Below are 20741 nucleotides of genomic sequence, written 5' to 3'. Positions count from 1 at the left end.
TTTATGTAACAGCCCAGATCCACCATGTGAGACCTAATGAAGTCCACCGGGACTCCTCATTTCTCATGCAATGACATCGAACCCCCCCCCTCCCAAACCTCTCCTTCAAAGTCCATTCCTTCTTTTCGCAGCTTTTTCTCCTCCTAAATGTTTACACTCAGTGGTGGTGGCTGCAGTGTTTGTGCTGCATGTTAAATGTCTTTGTGGAGTGATGAAGGTAACCTGTCTGCAGGACAAATATAGAACTAGGATAATAAGGGTGACTGCCCATTACATTGCCTGGGGTGGGTGAATCATGGCTGATTCATATTTGTATTAAACCCTGCTTCATACGTGACTCACGCACTTGTGTATAATGCGAGCGGTCCCCCCTGGTTTGAGCACAGTTGGATGTTGGCTTTGTTTCATAATGCTGGCATGTAATGAGAAAAGTATATTGATATTTAATGCAGGAAAACAGCAGGATGACAGGTAATGGAAAGTGCGATGACAGGGCCAGTTTGCCTTTGGTGGTAAACACAAAAGGGGGTCACGGAGAAGATGTAGGGACAATGATGGGCAGAAGATACAGAGAGTGAGTGATAGTCCTCATCCTTGATATGTTTGGGTTGCATCCGGTTTAAATGGACGAGCCGTGTCCCTCCTGCTGCTCCTCTGTCGTGTTCTTTTGGTGGCCTTGACCCTTTCTGCTCATTTCTGTTTGGTATTATGACAGACGGTACGGAGATCACCCCTAACCGACAATAACCGGAGAAAATAACCCTCGTCTTGATCTGTGGAAAATGAAAACTGGGTCTATTTTAGTGCATCCCGGTCTTATTTTTTTGCTCGTCAGTTGTTAAGTTAAATGCGATGTCAGAAAAGACGCACGCTGCTGGAATTCATACTGATTATAAGTTTTAAGTAGAATCTGGATCATATGATCACATCAGAGGATTTGCTGTCACAATATGTTTTTTTTTTAAAACTTTGTTGAACGTGATTCTAGAAAATACAGAAAGTGAATCAAAGTTGGGCATCTTGTTTTACATTTTTCTTTAAAATCCACTTCATGCAATTTTGGACGTAAATGAATACCTGAAAATGATGCGGATTTAACATCTCTCCGTCCCACTTTCTTATATATATGCACAATAATCCAACACTTAAACTGCGTTACATTTAGGTTTTGGACAGGACATTAGTCACACTACGCTGACCCTCTCAAATTAAGGCTTTCTTCATTACTTTTGAACCATTCTCCCGGGCTATTTGGCCATGCTGAAAAATATAAGCAGACATTTACGTAAGGTAAGAGTTGAAATACAATCCGGGCCTCTGGAAAGTATGCTTTAAAAAAAAGTCTCATCTAAGCATCTCTTATTTACACTGAGAGATGATTCTGCCCAGTATGCTATTTGGGCCATTACTTGGCTGTCAGCCTCCTGTCATTTTGTTATGCCCATGGATCCTAGTATCAGACACCATATGTCATCAAACCATATGTCATCTTTCATACTTCTCACTATCTTCGCTGGGAATAAAAAAAAAATCATGAAAATAAGCCATGCAAATATAATTAGGTATCCATCTTGCGACTGCTGGTGGGTATCTGGTTGCATCTTGTCTCTTGCAAATGAGAAGAAATGGTGAAAACTGACGGAAGCATGTCGCTGTTGCTGTGTTGCTGTGTGTGGACGGCGGAGTCATCCCCCGTTAGGTGACTTTGGTAGGCTTGACACTTGGCTGCAAAGGGAAAAGGCTTGTTAGGAGTATTAAGAAGGGGAAACTGGATCTGTGTTCAGCTGACTAGTGCGGCCAGCTAAGTTGGCATGTGTCAGAAACAGGATGCATAGTTGGCTCGGGGGGACAGTGGTCGGCTTTCTGTGGCAGTACTGGGAACCTGGAATCAGAGGCAAGGAAATAGAGGTGGAAACTCTGAGAGGGACCCAAGAGGAAGTGGAAACAGAGGGTGTGAGGGCGATGAAGGGTTTGAGAGGGGGTGTTGCATTGCTTATGGAGTGTCCTCCTGTGCTCTGGCATTGACACACAGCTGCAGCCTAATTCTCTTAAATGACTCTCTTCACTGTCAGGATTATAAAGGAGATGTCAAGGGTCAAAGGAAAGATGCAGAAAAGGAACATTTGCTGCAGTTTGCAACCAGAACTCTGTGTTTCAGCCATAACCTATTGGCCTGCACTCTACTGTTCTTGTTACTGGAAAGCCAATAAACCCACCTCGGAGCTCTAGACACCAGGGATAATCACATTTTTACTTTTGTCTGTCTAAAATGAGACAAGACAGTTGTATTGGAGGATAGGAAAAATAATTTATAGGTCTGGTGCCGTCCCCCTGGGCGTCCTAAAATGAAAAAAATACCCGAACTCATATTGATTTTTCTAAAATCGTGCTGGTTATGGCCACATTTATGGTGTCATTTATCTCCCAGGTGTTTCAGGATGCTCACATGCCAGTTTTAGACCACATATCAACCACATTTGTACTTCGATTTGCCCGCAGTTCGAGTTTAGCTGCATTATTTCATTCTCTTTTCACAGAGCAGCTCCAGCACATTCTAAATAAGGGGTTTCCTACTAAGGGGAAGACTCACTCAAGACAATCATAATGCATATGCATGACTGAGAGAAATGTAAGCACAGGCACTCAGTGGTACTGAAGTGGAGGAAACCACTGCCATGCTGCAAGGTTTGTTAGCATATCAGCCAGCTCTGTTTTTCCCTTCTGTAAGGTCTCGTAGTCTCGCTGAATATGTCGAGTTTTGTGCCGTTTTCTGTGCTGTGCTGCTCCGCTGCTGTATGGTTATCTAATGGTCTAGTTATCTACTCTGCATCATGCCACCTCCAGGAGTTCTTATATGACGCCTCTGTTATTTGGGATGCGTGGGGAGGAGGAGTATAGAGGCTGGCACCGATCTCTATTCAAACATGAATGGCACCATCGTCCTCTGGAGAAATATGGCTCTGTGAAAACACGGCTTTGTTAGAAAATGAGAAATACCTGATCTGTTGTACAGCTGGGAAATATATCAAATTATTGTTCGCTGCTAATAATAAATATGAAATCCAATGAAATGTAATCAGAAGATTAATGAAACAACAACAGTGCAGTAGCTCAGGATACTGGAAGTGAGCAGGACTAAGATAAGGTCAGAAAGGAAATGCATGCAGCGATGTGTAAGACAACAGCTCGATAAATCTCATAACTTACCTTGATGAGAGATTTTTGTTCTTTGCCCACGTCTAGTTTGTTTGTTCTGTTGTTTGTTATATAAGTTAAAGGTGTGACAATGTGGAATTTTAGGTTCCTGTTACATAAGGCAATGAAATGTGAGAACAACTCAGTTAATCTAATTTTACCTAGAACAGATATTGAATATTGTTAAATGAGTTAATTCATTTTTCAAACATTACTATCAGCCATGCTCTGGTTTAAACCAGTTGATGTGTTGATTTCTGAAACTCCTACAAACAGAAAGTTATTGGGTTTTGGACTGGACAAAACAAGCATTTTTAAATTAAAAATGAGGTTTTTCTTGACATTTTTTTAATGCATTTTAAGTGTAATCTTTATTTTAAATCGAAAAGAATCAGAAGACTGCTGAAAATAACCCCTTGTTGCTACACTCATTTTTTGCATCTGTTAATTAGGCAGCAGGTCCGTGTGGCAGGTATCATGTATCATTGACAAAATCATTTATTCCCGGGGGCAAAGATGTGCAGAAATCCTCCATGTTTCTTGAGCTCCTTTTAAAAGCATCATTACTCATTCGCTGCCAGTAGCTGATGGCCACCACTATGGCTGCTGCAGTTTGTGCGAGACTCTACAGGTGTTTTAGAAGACAGGTGTAAAAATGAGCAGTCCACAGCTCTACATCGGGAAGAGGCAAAGCTGGTAGTGGACATGTGATGGAGGAACAAGCTACTGAGAAGGTCCAGTCGTAAATTCAGCTGTCGTTAACTGACAATACGCAGCTCCTGCACAAGTCAGGACTGTCGTGTATTTCAAACTACACGTTGTATCCCAGTGTTTTGGTGAGATGTATACCAATTCAGGGCTAAAAAAATACACCTCCCACCTCACCTCAGTACAACAGCTGATGCATCTACTGTGCTGAGCACCTTCAGCCTCCCCCTCATCCCCCTAAGGTGCAACATGCAGTGTTTTATGTGCAGTTTAGAGCCAACAGACATCAGGATTGTACAATTGTTTCTGTCCAAACAGCTCCACAGGAGGAGAGTTGGAGCAGTGTGCCTGTTCTATCTACTCTGCTTTAACATTTTGCTTTGTTTATGTTCATTTTTTCTCTGCATGTGCACCGTGTTCACCTGTTTTAATGCTGACAGCAGACAGTCCACATCGTTGTTCAGATATTAAATTGCACATTCAAATATGGTCATATTGCATTTACATTTTCTGTGTGTGTGTGTGTGAAAGAAGATGAGCAGTTTTTTCTACATGTGTATTGCCCTCTATATGCACACTCTTTCTCTGCATACAAATCTTACTCTACCGCATTTGCAGTTTATTCTTTATTGCTCTACTCTTACGCTTCAATACATATTGTACGTATCGTTCTGCCATTCTCCCTTTTATCACCATAGCTGATGCTTAACCTTTTGCAACTACAATGCAAAACACTACATCTCATAATATTGAACCGCTCCCCCTTTTCCTTGATCAGTTTATTTAGCTTGTGATGTTCTTCCTGTTTGTCTGCTGCTGCAAAGTGTCCCCATGGCAATCATGGCATCATTAAAGTTTCATCTTATCTAATGAGAGTTTGATGGGCAATGTGTTGATTCTCCTCTCTGAAGGCCACATTCTGCTGGTGTGATGTAGCTAATAAAGCGGAGGGGTGGAGACACATCTGGTGTCTCGGAGCTGTTTTCTTTGACCCTTGTCAGTGTGCAGTTAGAGGCTTCATTGTGAAGTATTAAAACTTAATGGGTTTAACTTTGAAGGTAAATATCTTTTGGTTAAGTCATTTTTTTAAGCTGTAAGGGAAAAATCCATCCTGTAATGAAATATGGCAGCCTTGGTGAATTTTAAATCATCACAATGCATTTTCCATAATTGAAGATTGTTATTGATTTTTATGCTCCGAGGCTCGGCTTTCATTGCAGAGGAAATTAATCAAACCTGAGTCTGAAACCCCGACTCAGTGTTTGCCACGTGCCTTCGGCTACATTTGTGTTTGCCTGAATGTGACAGGCAAAAAAATAACAAAATCCATGGCAGAATGAATGAGGTATGCCGGGACACTCTTCAGTGCGCTTACCTTTAAGTGGAATGGATTGCGGAGGTGCCTGCAGAGAGGAACTGTTGTGAGCCTGTGTATTCCCCTGTGCTTGGCAACGGACCAGCTGCATTTCGCCAGAGCAGCATAGAGCACACACCCTGCCATCAGCTGTCGCTCTCACTAACCTCGGCCTAACTTGGCCCAGCTCGGCCCGCTTCATCCCACACTACGGCTTATTGAAATCCTGAGCCGATTGAACAAATAAAGCATAAAGACGTGACGAAGTGAGCTCATGAGTATCGCTGAATGGCACTTGCTGAAGACATAGTGTGCATGCCTGTACTGTATATATGCAGTCGTTTTTTTTCTGCCATCTGAGGAATGCGTGCAGGCGGACTGCTATGTTCTTGTGGCCAGTGGTTGAGCTGCATGTGTCTTGTCATGTGTTGTTGACACTTGTGGGAATGAGCAGGCCTCACAGCTGTCCCAGGGCAAAGCGTGACCAGTTTCGGGCGCGGCGCTCATTTCTATTCCTAGACCGTCTTCGCAGGAGTCGCACCGCAACTAATGATTATTTTAATAACCATTAGTCTGCTAATTAGCTGATTTTTATATTTAGTCTATAAAAAACAGAAAAAATGCCCATTACAGTTCCCTAGAGTACTTGGCGACATCTTCAAATTGGATTTTTTTTCCCTGAAATCCAAAGATTTTCTGTTTGCGCTGATACACAACAGTGAAAAACATCATTTTTGTTTAATAGGTGACTTAATCCATTAATTTATTTTCAGACTTAACAAATTGTATGGAGTTTAATTAATCATTGTTGTATGTCTGTGCGTGGATCTGTTTTATTTTTTCCTTTTAGTCTGATTTAAATTCCATACAGATGGAAAACAGATGCTAGACTTAAGCATCAAACAATAACTGTAATTTATGCTTTTACAAAACTTGCAATGTTCAGCCTTTCTGATATACCATCTTTAATTTTCTTGCACTATTCTAATGGGGAATCTGTGACTCATGAGTTATTATTTGGTGGGAATCCTTTCTTTTCTAGGCCCTAATCCCTAATTCCCTGGGCCTGATTTGATGGCCATCTAGGGACTACTGTAGTGCACCATGCTGTTAATCCACAGACAAGGAGAGGCCATATATCATGGGAGACTATGTATATCATGAGGCAGACACAGAGGTCCATCCCTCCGCCCCCCACTCCTGCAGTACCCAAACTGTGCTCCCCTGCTGTCATGCTGTTATGTCTTCTTTGGCCAGTCACCGGACTATTAAAAGGATGCCCACGCCCTAGGAAGTATTCAAAGGTTAAAGGTTAGGGGGGAAGGGTATACCTGGCTCCACAAGGGGCAAGAGTGTTAGAATGGCATTCCCATCATTAGAGATGCGTCATACAGTCTAAGCCACCTGATTCATTCCTGGTCAAACTGGCAGTGGGGAAACCATTTGCATGGATATCCACTGGTTGAAGCTGGCTAGGCTAAGCTGGCGCAGGAGGCCTGCAGGAGAGAGATAGCTAGTCGGTACCTGGCTGGATCATAGCTTATGGTTTCGACTGGACCAGCTTTCCTCCTCAGCTGTTGTTGTCCTTAAACAGCTTAACATCAGAGGAAAGGAGTGTGTGCTGGAGGGCGTGTGCATTTTTGTGTGTAGCCTGGGCGTGTTAAACCTGTAGTCAAGGCATAGTACTCAAATTTAATGCTATTTTTGTGGACTTTTTTGCGGTTTCAGTGACTAGAATGAGGGGTTTCGTTGTTATGTTTCCATCCGAATTCATCTCTGCGTTGTATGTTCTAAGGTGTAGTTTAAGGATCGCAAAATGTATTTTCTTCATATGTGCAGTGGTACCGATACTTCTCTACCTATAACTTTACTTAATTTTCAAAGTCACTCATATTTCTGTATGTGCAAATTCTTGTGTTTTTGTATGTGACCGTGACAGAGAAACAGCTGTGAGAAGCATTCCTGTCTGATTGTTTCATATCGCTGAGTCTACGTGCACGTTGTTTGAGTTTCCCTTATTATTTTTGACATTCAACTGTGTGTGCAAATTATGACGTATATTCAGGTTTTGGTTTTGCCATACAAAACTGTTTAAAAATACTAGAGATGTCTCAACCTTCCATGCCATTGCATGTAATCGCAGCAACCACACAGCCAACACACGCACAGCCTTGGGACTAGCATTTTCTGGTGCCGATTATCAGGCAGAGCCAGCCGTCTTTTACTCCCCACCCATATTCGTTCTTCTCCCTTTAGCCCACCACCAAACCTCAGAAATCAGCAATGCCAGTGGTGCACTGATACATGGACATCAAAATGCAGTTAACATTGTAACTGGTGATTTGAGCTGTGTGCAGTGATGCACACACAGAGAGAGAGAGAGAGAGAGAGAGGCAGTGTGTAGAGGACACGGCAGTGACCTTCAAAGATCCCAGCAGGCGCTGTTTCTGCTTCCTATTTAGAGATCAGATCTCTCTCTTAGCAACATACATGGCTCTGTGAGGCCAATCCTGTGGGTGAACAACCCAGCAGAGCTCCCCTTCTCGCAGAAGGTTGGGAACGTGTTAAGATTACACGTCAGTACCGCCACAGCCGCCGCCCTCAGCAACCGGTCTCAATTAACCTCCGAGGGGGCCAGGCTAATATGCTAATTGTCATTCTTGTAGCAGGCGAACAGCAGGCTCAGCTTTCACTGCCTTCATAGCCAGCATGCTACAATGCTAAGGTTGCACCTCATTTGGCAGCACCACAGTCGGTGTCTATACGTTAAGTGAACAGTAGACACTAATAAAATGGAATGTTATTTCAGGGAAAATGCATGTCTGAATGACATCGAGGGGCAGCCGACATCCTGAACCCTGTGCAGCTCAAATGAGCGGGCCTGTTCCACAATGGTTTTACCTCTTGACTTCTTCTGACATTTTCCGGAGTGGCTGCGCAGAATGAATAGCCCAGCTGTCAATTACTGCCTTGTTTGATGCTCACAAAAGTGAAATCCCAGAAGGTCTTGTCTCACTCAGGTTCCGTCTGCTGCCCGGCATTGCTCCGAATGCTGTGAAATGTATCTAGATGTGAAGACCAAGGCAGAATAATTTCAGAGTGACATGAGCTTTGTAAAATAATGCCCCTTGTGCTGAGCTCCAAATGATAGCATGTGTAGACATCATGTACAGATGATGAACAGAGTGTATGGGTTCGCTGCTGCATGCCTTATTAAAAATGGATGATGATGTAAACCTGCCATGCTGCACTCTGATGGCTATTGATGTTAAACTGCACTTAAATCGGTGAGTTGTTGTTAGACTATTAAGTTTGCTGCCCTCCTGGGAGGCGTTTGGATAGTAGATATTTTAAATATGTATGGAATAGTGTGTTTCACATCAATAACAGCCATTTTGAATGCCATTTTTCAATTTGACATATGATGCAGTAGTAAATGTCACACATGCTCCCCTACACACAGCCTCGTGGATACATAAAATACGAGCATTTATATGTAGTAATTGCTTTGGTTGTCACTGTTAGTCAGTATGTACGCTCCCCATACACACAGTATGTCTCTCCAGTAGGGTTTGGATCACTAACTGAGCTCTTGCATCATGTACTGTATGTGGGGTGGATTGTTATGGCTTCAGCGCCAGATGTGGTGTCTCATCCTTTAGTCCTGTCTTGTCACACAGACTTGTTTGTAACATTCTTGGAGGTATACGTGTTGTCTGTTAACGCATTCCTTCCTCTCCTTTCCAGAGCTATATAAATTATGTACATGTGTAATGTATATGGTATTGTGGATGACCCTCTGCTTGCTCACTATTGGTGGGTTTGGCCAAGTTGCTCCCAGTGGTCACCTTGCATGGCAGTTGTGCAAAGGCAAATTGTGCATAGTAATGCGTTGTCTGTTGAGATAGAAAAACAGTTCATGAGAGCAGTTGATTCTGAGTGGAAGGCTGTAACGAAGCATGAAAAGAAGGTGATTTTTGTAAACATTGTTACTACTATCTCCGTGTTATTTTCTTTACCAGTGTCAATCAGTATTAACAAGCTGGATGTTTCTTGATCCCCTTGTGTAAAAGAAATGGTTCAATTATGGTTTCGACCTGAGGAGCAGCAGGGATTACTTTTAATATTCCGACAATGTAGTTCTATCAACGCCGCTCCTCTAAGACATGGTATCCATTGGCCACGGTGACACGCAGCAGTTATGCTCCATCTCTGTGTTTTGGCACGACACATTGAGCAGGACTGCCATAGGGCCTCAGCTATTCTGCACAACTGCGGATTTTCAGCACCATGGAGAGTTCAGGAAAGGAGCCCGGGCAAGGCTTCTCCTACACATGTATGAGAGGCTATGTCAGCGGTGTTGAATACCTAAAAAGTGCACGTCTCTGTGTTAAAAGCACCTTTTAGTTGCAGTTTCATATAAAAATACAATGACAAAAAGCAAGCTGGGTTTGTTTGAATAGTTCTTTCAAAAACTGGAATGGCCTTTAAATAATGTGGCATTCTAAAATACATTTCTTAATAAATAAACCTTTATTCACAAGCTATTTTAATATGGTTTTCTTTTCGCATATCATATCTGCACTTTTATGTAATAATTTTAAACATTTTTGGCTTGACCAATATCGTCTTACAGAGCAACGCCCAGTTCTTTCTTGATAACAAGGAAATGAGTTGGAAGTTTCACGTCTTCGTTTCACTGAAACTACACGAATAAGTTGGTAAAATAGCAATAGTTGTCCATGGCACCACTTTGTGAACTTACATTTACTCAGTGACTTTTGCACAGGCAGCGAAAAAGAGCTTTTTGTCTGTTCTAAAACTGTTAAAGATCAAAAGTTCTTCATGTTTTCTGCACTCACTATCTCACCAGGAACTCCAACAACACAGCCTTCTCCTAAGTTTTTTTTCAAATTCAATGCGCAAGAACAAAATAGAATTAGATCAAACTCAAAAGTCCAAACTCCTGCAATGTGCTGTTCATAAACATGCCAGTGATTATGTTATTCTTACACGCTTACCAGCTAGAAATAAAAGTGAAAGAATATAAAGTGGGAATCTAACAAAGGGTTTATTCCCTTGGGAGCATTGGCTCAGCAAATTCCATGCCAATCTGCTCATTAGATTATGCATATTAGATTACATTATGTGCAAAGTTCACATTTTGGCCCAAGGGGGGCCACTGGGAGGAAGCTCATGAGTGTTCAGAATCGACAGCTTTTGTTCTTTGGGGAACTTAAGTACACTCGGTGAATGTCATGCATGTCTTGTGTAAGGAGAAACATTGCCCTGCAGAAATGATCAGCCGAAATATAATAGCACGAAATCCTGTTTCATAAGCTTGTAAGTCTAAAAAATGACAGTCAGGGAGAATTTGGCCAAACTCTGTGAGAAGTTGCCTGAAAACTCCCAATAAAAACATACTTCAGCTTTACTATTCATTAATAGAATGTATGATAATTATGCTTTATTCAGGCGTACAAGAGCAAACGTTAGGCCTAAGTGATGACTTCGATGAAAGGATTTCCCCCGACTATCGTTAAACTAAGATCGGGAAAAGATGCTCAGAGTCTGACTGATACTGGAACACAGACATTGAAATGATAAATTTTTTAAGCAAATATTTTATTAATATGAAACCCCAAATTTTCTTACATAACCTTCCAGCGCTGTCTGGCAGATAAATTATGTAAGGTAGCGCCGACACCATATCTAAAAAATTATTGCTGAACTGCTAAATCAACTAGCTGGCTTTGAAACAGAAAAATGATTAAATCTATCTGTATCCATTTGTATTTATATTTATACTGATAGATGCTATCTTTGCTTAAATTTATAATCAGTGCATTGCAAGCTCAATAGACAGCTTTTTAAGTACAATATTAGCCGTCACTTTCAAACAGGTGATTGTTTAAAGGTCTTTTTCATAAAGGATAAGGGAAAAGTTAAAGGCTATTCCAGCTAATACTGCTTCTAAACATTAGTGGGCTTAGATAGGAAATTTTACTTATCTGATTTTGAAATAATATGCTGTTGCTTCTGAAGCCTGTCCTCTAAAGCGGGCTTGTTGAACAGTTGAGTAACTGTAAAAATATTTTATTCAACAAATTCTTAAGGGCTCATGTGGCAAGGCAAAGAGATTCTAAACAGAATTCTTGTGGAGAGGAGTGGTCAGAATGTGAGGAGCCGGCAGCAGGAGTGGGTTGGTGCATCTGCAGGAACAGGCAGTAATGGTCTGAAATCTTGGGAGTGGGTGGGTGTGGGATTGAAAAGAACTGTCCAAACCTTTGATTGAGACTTTAAGGGGGCATTAAGACGAAGAAACACGCTCTCGAGTCAGTCATTTGTTTGTGTTGACAAAAGCGAGGAGTACATTTCTGCTAATAAATTCTTCTCTAAAATCATTGCTGTTTAGAAAAGGTGCCTGTAAACAGATTTGATGACATGGTTGGGTTTTAGCCTGTTCTGCTATGGTTGATGGATTTTTTTTCCACTCCATACCTTGTAACCACATTCTTTAGTCTCTAAAATCAATGAGTAAATCAGTCAACAAATAAATATTTTCCATCAGCTCCAAATATTGACAAATCTAATATAGATTTTTCTTGTTTTTCTGGTCACTGCCAACACGTCCAGCCAAACTATTTGCATCTTTAGAATTACGTCAAGACAATGATTTGCCTTTTTTTCATCGTGACATGAACTGTTTGGTTTAGCAATAACTAATGTAAACTATAACTTCAGATCCCAAGAAGACTACTGACTACAGCTGAACAAAATAAGTGAATGAACAATAAACAGTGAGGCTGATGTAGTTCCAGAAAACTGGATTACATGCCTGCATCATTATTATTATTATTATTATTATTTTTTGGAATCCCTAGACATTTTAAAAACTTCTGAATCCTGCACATGAATGGCTCACTCCATTGCTAACAACGGACAGTGCAAAATTTTAGCAGTAGCACAGACAGTTCAGGATTTTGTGATGTTTGGTAAGTTTTCGTACCTATTTTTTTAATTTGTATTGAAAAATGTGGTCGTAATACAACAAAAGCGCCTCATTCTTCATTATTCTTCGTACTTGTCCCAGGTACCTTTGACCTTTGGGTAATCTTGCATCCTCAGTTCTGACCTACCTATTTCCTCTGTTCTATGTGTGTACTTCATAAATAGGGGAAGTTTACATGAAGGACTTTTTTATTCCCCACTTTGGAGTGACGCGGTGGGCCGTCACTGTTAAGCCGCTCTCTGTTACCCTGGAGAGCCATCGTTTGGTGGTTAGGAATATAAACTGGTTCCTGAACAAGTCCTGCTTGTGCTTTTTTGTACAGGGCATTCACAACAGACTGACTAAAATGCATGTATGAGGCTACCATTGCTCTGTCACTAAACCCATACCCTCAAATCTGTTATTTTCTACAACTCAGAGTCAGGGATGCATGATTTTGGGAAAAAATATGTAATTGCGATTTTCTGACAGATATTGCATCATTTTTTTGAAAGTCCTGCTTCAGGTCAAGTGTCAGTTTTAATTAATCTAAAACATGTGGTGGAGCATTGTCAAAGCATGACTGTGGCACAAGAAAGACGGCATTAATTTGTAACACCACTGACACGTCGGTTCAGACTCTGGGCCGACATGCGACATAACATAACTCCTGATTTGCAGCCTTTGCGATTTGTTATTTGCATTGTTTCAAGTTTAAATTTGAAATCGATTGATTGTTCAGCCCTACCGAGCAGGTCGTAAATCCACTGTTATTGCTCTGGCATGGTCTCAATCTGCAGGGAGAGGCTGCTTGAACACAGTTGAGGAAAAGACTTCCTTACTTGTCTGTTTGCGTCTCGTTTGACAAATCAGCATTTTGAAAGATGCTGTCGTAGATTGCTTAGCATGCTCTCAGTGTCACATAAGTATCTGAGTAACTTCTTTTGTCCATTTTGACTGTAGCTAGCTAAAAAAAACATTATGCTCGCACACCATGGTGATTAGAAGATCATGATGGTAGCGATAGCCACACAGTTTGAACTTAGCTATCATGGCTTACTCTACTAGTATGTATTCTGTAACTGATTATTAGTCACTGCAGCAATGTCTTCCCTGAAAAATGCTTTTTAAATGCATAAGATGCTAACTGCCATGAGAAAACATAGAAAGTTTGGTTGCAAGAACAAACCCTAAGTATGCTCCCTCCCTAGTTTATAACAAGCCTATCATACCTTAGTAATGGAGCCCCTTTGCTGTCGCTACCTTACAGTGATCACCATGCAGGTCTCCCGAGGTGTGCTAGTCTGCGGCTGTCTACTCCTGCAGACCTCCATTGGTTGAGGCTGTGGCTAGTGGGGACCTGCAGTTGCCCTTGTGAAATAGGCCTCACGGTGTTAAGACACCCACAGTCCTGTTTGCCTCACAACCCCAACCTAACCAAGCCACAACCATATCCTTATTGCAGTGCGGCAGCTTCGCCCTGGTCGTCCTCCACACGCCTCCAGGTTTTGCTTGCCTTCTTTATTTGATATGTATAAAGGAGGGGACATTCTATCATTTTTATTTATGTTTCCATTTTTTATTTGTGTGTGCTTCACGTTGAAAATTATTACCTGGTTGCCTTGATAGATAGACTTAAGTGATCATTAAGTGGTCAAGGACATTAAAAATTCCTAATTATCGATTGAAAATTGCAAACATTTCAATGTGAGATGAATACCCCTACTATTAAATTTCAATTATGTGGAGAGGTAGCTACAGAATGTGAAGTATCCACTGTGAATAGTGTCAAAACACCATTCTTATCACATTCATTATTGTTTCTGTGTATTATGGAGCTTTCATAACCTTGCCATGCCTCATATTATAGCTTATCCCGTGCTTTCCTGTTAGTCATAAGTACCTAAGAACTTTATTCCTCTGATTAGCTTGATGATTGATGTCCGGATTAAGCGAGCGATTGCGATAGTCGGCCCTGATGGACAGAGGCTAGGTATTGTTCCGAATAGTTTTGCTGCCCTGTGCTCTCATCTTTGAAAGGGGTGGAACAGGAGACAGCTAAGCTTAGCAGCTGCTCTACTGCACATTGTCTCAAGTGAACATGAGCAACAGAAGTACTCTGGCAAGTGTTCAGAATGCCACAGGCTTTCACCTTCTTTCTCTTTATTTATCTATCCTCTCTGTTTTCCACCTTTTGTTGACTTGGTTTCTGTTGTTTTCATTTACCTGGATTAGTTTCCAAATGCTGGTATTTTCACATCTTCCCTTTCCCCTTCCTTTGCCTGCCCTTCACTCTCTTCGTCTTTCTCTCCCCCTTTCTCTTGTCCCAAATCGTCTTCATCTGTCATTGTCCTTCAGGTCTCCCATGTGTTTCCCCTGGAGGAGCCACGGTCTGTGAATTTGGTGGCCTGGCAAGGCTGGTCTCTGCTGGGAAGCCACTGTTGTTCGATCGGTCCTCCACCCTTGGGGATAAAAACACAGGGACAAACATAAGCGATATCAGAGACGACACACATAGGAAGCATAGCAGTGTTATAACACTGGAGAAGACGTGCACGACAAGGAAAGGTTGAAGGGGAGAAAGATGGACAGCAGGAAGGGAGTAAACAGATGCAATGCGTGTCTGTGTGCTTTTAACAATTCATGACAACATTAATTGCCCTCCTGGTCTTTATTTCATGGTGACTTCGCCTTCCCTCTTTAGGGAACTGACCTCAGCTCTTGGGGTTCCAAAATGGAAAGCTGCAACTTGGGTGTGACTAGAGAAGGAGTGTTTCACCGGTCTCAAAAAGGGGGTCAGGGTCAAAGTTGACAAGGGGTCGCCGGAGAAATTAGCCATCTCACATGACAGTCCAGTGAACAGAACAGAGGCAGGGAGACTTTTGAGGTGAAACCCTACCTATGCAAGCCGCACTGCTGCTGTTTCCTCTTCCTGTGGGACTAGCCCTGGCCTGCTAGCATGGCTGCTCTGTAATTACTCCGACACACAGCCTCTGACCATCACTGCCACGCTCCCCGTCGATCAAAGCAACCCATTCTTGGCGAGGTGTGCGTGTGGGTGTGAGAAATACAGGGTTTATGTGATTTAAAAATGCATGCTAGGCGATAAGAACAAAGATACACGAGTCGGGAAATACATCTCCTTGTTATAAATAGATAAAGAGGATCTGTCTTAGTCTTGTTCAGCCTCCCAGAGTCTAGTCATTACGTCCAATTCCACACTCTGGTCCAATAACACAAGGAAAGAGAGCTTCTTTGTTACACCGCAGCTACTTTAGATAAGGACATTTTTGCGCACAAAAACATTCAATTAAGCCAAACATTCTGAATTCATAAATGCTACCCTGAGACGGCTTGAGTTTCAGGAGTCTTTTTAGAGGAGTGAAATACAAAGACGGGACTAGGAACAGCAGTGGGAAGCCAGTGGGCAGAATGGCAGCGACTGTGATATATAGAGATTGCAATGCATAATGTGATTTACTGCCTTCTCTAGGCCTGCCTTGGCCCCGCTGTTTTATTCACACATGCAGACACACACACACACACCATTAAAAGTATTAGGAGTCTGACATTTAGGCAGTGTATGACACGCGGGTGGTGGTGGTGGTTTGCTTTCCTGTGCAACCTGTGTGTCACAGTGTGCATATACGGAGGCAGTTTGAAAAGAGCTAGGATGAGCTTTAACTCCAGAACATAGTCAAGAAAAAAGCTTTTAGGAAACCCTTTCAATATTGGAAAATACATGAATGCCAAGAGTTAGATGAAAAGTTTTACACTGCTCTCATATCTGCAGAACATACAGCGCCCTCCATAATTATTGGCACCCCTGGCTGAGATGTGTTGAAAGCCTTAAAATAAATTCAATTTTTATTGCAGAAGCATACCCTCACATTGAAATTTATATAGAAGAAATGTATTACAGAAGAAGATTAGGTGCTGTTTTGTTGGCAAAATGGGGTTGTACAAGGTTTTAACATCAGGGGTGCTAATAATTATGGCACACATGATTTGTTGTAAAAGAATTATTTTTTAATGTGTGATTTTCCTCTATTTTTCATTGTGGTCCTATATTATTTCGAAGAAAAAAAAAAGAATTTATTAGAAGCTAAAGAACACATCTTAACCAATAATTATGGAGGGCGCAGTATGAAGCTACTGAGAGAATCTGGATGCTTTAGTTAGTTAGTTGTATTATTCACATGAAAACTAAAGGATAAAAATTACAAATCATTATTTTTTTTAGAGGTTGTGTGCTTGACTCATAATCTGGCCCAGTTACTTAGCAGCCAAAGGAAACCCGAGTTTAGGAAGTAAAGTATATTCCCAAAATTATAAGCTTTTCGATTATTCTGACCTTAATGTGTATGGTCGTATTAGTGTCATCTTACACAGTACAATATATGTGCAACATCAGTCTGCATTATGGTAATGCTGCAGTTCTCTTGCCTGCGGCCCTTTTTCTGTCGTAAAGCCTGACCTTGTTTTCACCTCTCGGCAGGTCGTGACCCTCCTGGTTGCCAGTTCATGCGCGAGCAGGGGTCATTTAGTAGAACACAGTGAAAGTGATACCCCTGCTGGGCTATGTGGCTTACCTGGGAGAACGGCAGTCTGTGGGTCTAATAATAAGACTGCTTTTAATTTGAAAATGTTTTGGGGGTATGTGCCAAAAAGTGCTGTAATGCTATACGTCTGTGTAGATTCCCAGTCATCCAGGCCACAGTGGGCTTCAGTAGAAATCACCTGGACTTCTCTTTCACAATTACTTTTACTAGTGCGCCTATAGCCTTCAGCTCGCTGGGATTTGAAATTGAAGGACAAATCAAGGCAATTAAATTCTCCTGCCAAAAAAAAAAAAGTTTGGTCCTTAGAAGTTATCAACGTCTATGTCAACAGGGTTCAGAGGCAAATTGCACTTATTTTTTTATTTTTGCCATTCCAATTACTGCCAGGGATGGATGCTTTCTGTCCCCCTCTGTGTTCCAGGAAAAAAACAAAACAACAACACAGAACAGCTGGGAGCCTCCTGTGGTTTTAAAGGAGACTCTGCTTTGTCGCAAATGTCATTCAATCATAAAATTACCCTCTTTGTTTTTGCTCTGTTTTTTCCACATTATTATCTTTATAAAATACACAAATATGTATTTATGAGAGCCACTATACTGCATGCTATCTTTAAGTCTTTGCACAGACATTTCCCAGAAGTTATGGACTGCATGGATTTTCTCATTGGAGTCTTGTCAAGAAAATGCAGCAGCAAAGCGTGTTAGCTCTACTTGCTGAACATCCTGATATCAGTGTAGTGCCACTGTATAAATACTGCATTTAACAGTTTGCACAGAGATCCTGCAAATCTTCCTATGGGACGCATATAACACAGCTGAGGTGCAAGATACAGGTGGTATCTCTCATGAATAATGGAGATGCCAATGTGTTGTTCATTTGTTGTGCGGACACAGATACTGTTGCTGAATTATTGATGGGACCAAGACTTAGCTGGGGGGTGGCATTCTTTGCCCTGATATTCATAAATCAATAACCAAAAAATACTTCAGGACATTTTTTCCACCCAATATGCCGCTTTATTCATATATACACAGTGTTCTTGATCTGAGGACTCTTTCCAAATCTGGTGTTTTTTGGGGTTCACTAAAACTATGTTTGTTGCAGAAGAGGAAATAGGAAGAAGAATGAATCCAACTTGTAATGACTGTAATTAGTCACATGTGGTCTCCGTTCTCCCTTGATTAATTGTCTTTCTAGTCTTGTGGCTAGAGAGCAGATGAGGAGAGGGCCTTTGTCCCTGCTGGGTTGACACTGTGCAGGAAATGATTGCAAAGACCCAGGCATTCTGGGAACATCCATGTCATCAGCGCTGTCTCCTGGAACCACCAGGCAAAAACTTGTCCTTAATCCTGCTTTAATAGTAAACAACAGCTGTAGGGCAGCAGCGCGCTCTGATTAAGAAGCAAAGGGAATAACTTCAATCTTGCCATAAACCCATTCAAATATATTTCTTGCTTGTTTTTTCAGTGCTCATGTGGGGAAAGATAAGACTATACGGTGAAATAATTCTGTCATGGGGATTGAATTGTGTGTGAAAAGATGTGATCAAAGCTGCTTTGATATTTTTCACCCACAGTCTATCCTGCTTGCTATGTAATGGACCATATCTACTGCAACTCCGTTATTTCAACAATCTCTATATGGCATCGCATTCTAGCATGCCCATTGCTCCTCCTGTGTTATATTCTGAACACAGCTATAGGACAAGCACAAAAACATGGCTTTATGACACACTGAGGCTGTGCAGAGGCATGCAGCCCGCACATACATGCATACTGAAATACACATTCACACATGCCAGACAGAGAGAGCCGCGGGTGTTTGGTTTCTTTCCTTTTGCGTAATGTTTTTTCAGGCATATTGGAGTCTTCTTGGTCTGTCATTGTTGAAGAGGGTTTAAAATAGACGGGGGTATTTGGAGGCAGCTTAGTCGCAACTGCAACACACGTGATTGAATTAGAGTGCTGTCAGTTGGGTCCATTATTGAGGTCCCTTGGATATTTTCCATCAGCGAGTTGGTCGAGAGAGTGTCTCCTGTTACACTATTTTTCCTGCAGTATCCAACGCCGCTATGCTGATCGATTGGCCGACGCTACCTCAAAATTTAATCTGGCGCGTCGGAACAAAACTCACAGGGAATATCTGCAACAAGAGGTTTGATGAAATGGAACCGGAGAGCACGAACCTTGCACATCTCGCGTATAGAGCGCAGAACATTGTTTGCTTTCGCCCGCGGTCGAATTTCCAAGCAGGTTGTGTTATGTGAAAAGCTGAATTTTGACTGACAGGATGAGATCAACAACTGAAAACCCCTAAGAATGAATGACAGAGCATGTGGAGCACACGGTGGGTTTATATTGGCTCAAGAGGTATAGCACGTATTGGCGAGTTGTGCTGTGACCAAATATGATCTCATTAAAGCTCGATATGAATTATGGCATTCTTAAGTTACCCTAGCACAGCTCTCTCCTTGTCATTGACATTTCCTTGAGACTTGGCTGCTGTTGGTGACATTGGACGAATGCGGGAGAATATATGTCTTGTAAAGCCTAGGCCGCAGGGATTGAGTGTGTACCAAGGTTGCACTTGGACTATTTTTCACCCCCTACCAAGCTAAAAATAATGTGATGGTATTTTGGTATTTTGCCACCTGCACTATTAGAACGCCCTTCCTTTGCATATGTTGCAGCACCTTTAACGTGGAAATAAGGATTTGAAATGTGTCACCTTGACGTTTTCAACCCTGGTTCAAAAAATGTGCATTTTTATCTCATTTCAGTTTAATTCAGTTTTATTTGTATAGCACCAATTACAGTTCAAATTGTCTCAAGACACGTTACAGAACCCATATGCCTGAACCTCCAGAGCAAACCCTAAAATGTTTAGCCTACACAGACCTTGAAACGTTAATTCGCATTTAAAAGAATATGATAAGCCTAGCTCATCTTTCTCACTGTGTTCTTCTGTTAAATTTTTGTGTCCTTAAATCAGACTCCTGCTATTTTTCTTACTTTTGGCACAGAGTTTGTCTTGTAGTACCGAGAGTCCAACTGCTTAGCTGCTTTTGTGTTTCCCTAGTAATTTTTTGAATGGCAAAATTGCTTCTCACTTTTAATTGTTGCTCAGTTAATAAGATTTTTTTTTTTTTTATGTTGGCTTCAGAGTAACTGCCTCTAGTTTGATTTAACATATTAGTTTAATGGGGTAGTAATTGCCTTCATTTGCAAAATAAAAACTTCATTTTTGAAGAAGAAATGAGTTCCAGCTGACTGTCAAGCTCTCAGCAGTTCATTTTCCATAAGTGAAAGCACAGAAGAAAGCAGACACTATACTATAGGGTGACAGAATGGCAGCAGAAAGGATCAGGTGCTAGCTTTGCATGAGCTCATACAGCGTAGGAAGTCTTTAAATGTCACACCATTTCACATTGTCAACATAGATTTACATAGATAAGCTGTTCATTCATTTTCTATACCTGCTAATTTCCAGGAACTCAGGATCAAGGAGGTGGGGATTGGATTATTGGGCGGGACAGACTGGCCATACGACACAAGCTGTGCATTTACGGGCACACCATAATTTCATAATAACAAGATTAAAGCTATTCTATGACTGTTGCAGCTGTCATGTCACTTCCTTTAACCAGATTATTTTAAGGTTGAAATTGGAGCAAATATAATCTGATCAAAAGGCCTACGACGCACCACTGATCGGCCTTTTGATTCCCGGCGCTGCGGTGTTATATCTTACCTCTGTTAGAGCTTTGATTCTGTGCACAAAAAAATCATGGAGTGAACTGAACGTCTATAAACAGCAACATGGCCAGTGGTGGGAATAAAACAATTGATATTTTGAGGCATCAACAAAACACCTTTCATGTTTCACAACACAGAAGGGTAACAGAGGTGATGTATTTTTGTTACATTTTGC

The 20741-nt window shown here is 41.5% G+C and overlaps 1 protein-coding gene across 27 annotated transcripts in view; it reads left to right on the top strand.

The window, feature by feature from the left end:
* kcnma1a (potassium large conductance calcium-activated channel, subfamily M, alpha member 1a) overlaps positions 1-20741 on the top strand; it is a 167676-nt gene that overhangs the window by 1660 nt on the left and 145275 nt on the right. The gene's annotated exons all lie outside the window — the stretch shown is intronic.

This window comes from Acanthochromis polyacanthus, chromosome 15, assembly GCF_021347895.1.
Source record: "Acanthochromis polyacanthus isolate Apoly-LR-REF ecotype Palm Island chromosome 15, KAUST_Apoly_ChrSc, whole genome shotgun sequence".
In the NCBI taxonomy this organism is placed as follows: Eukaryota; Metazoa; Chordata; class Actinopteri; family Pomacentridae; genus Acanthochromis; species Acanthochromis polyacanthus.
Note: the sequence above shows the minus strand (reverse complement) of the source record. Positions and strands in the feature narration are given on the sequence as shown.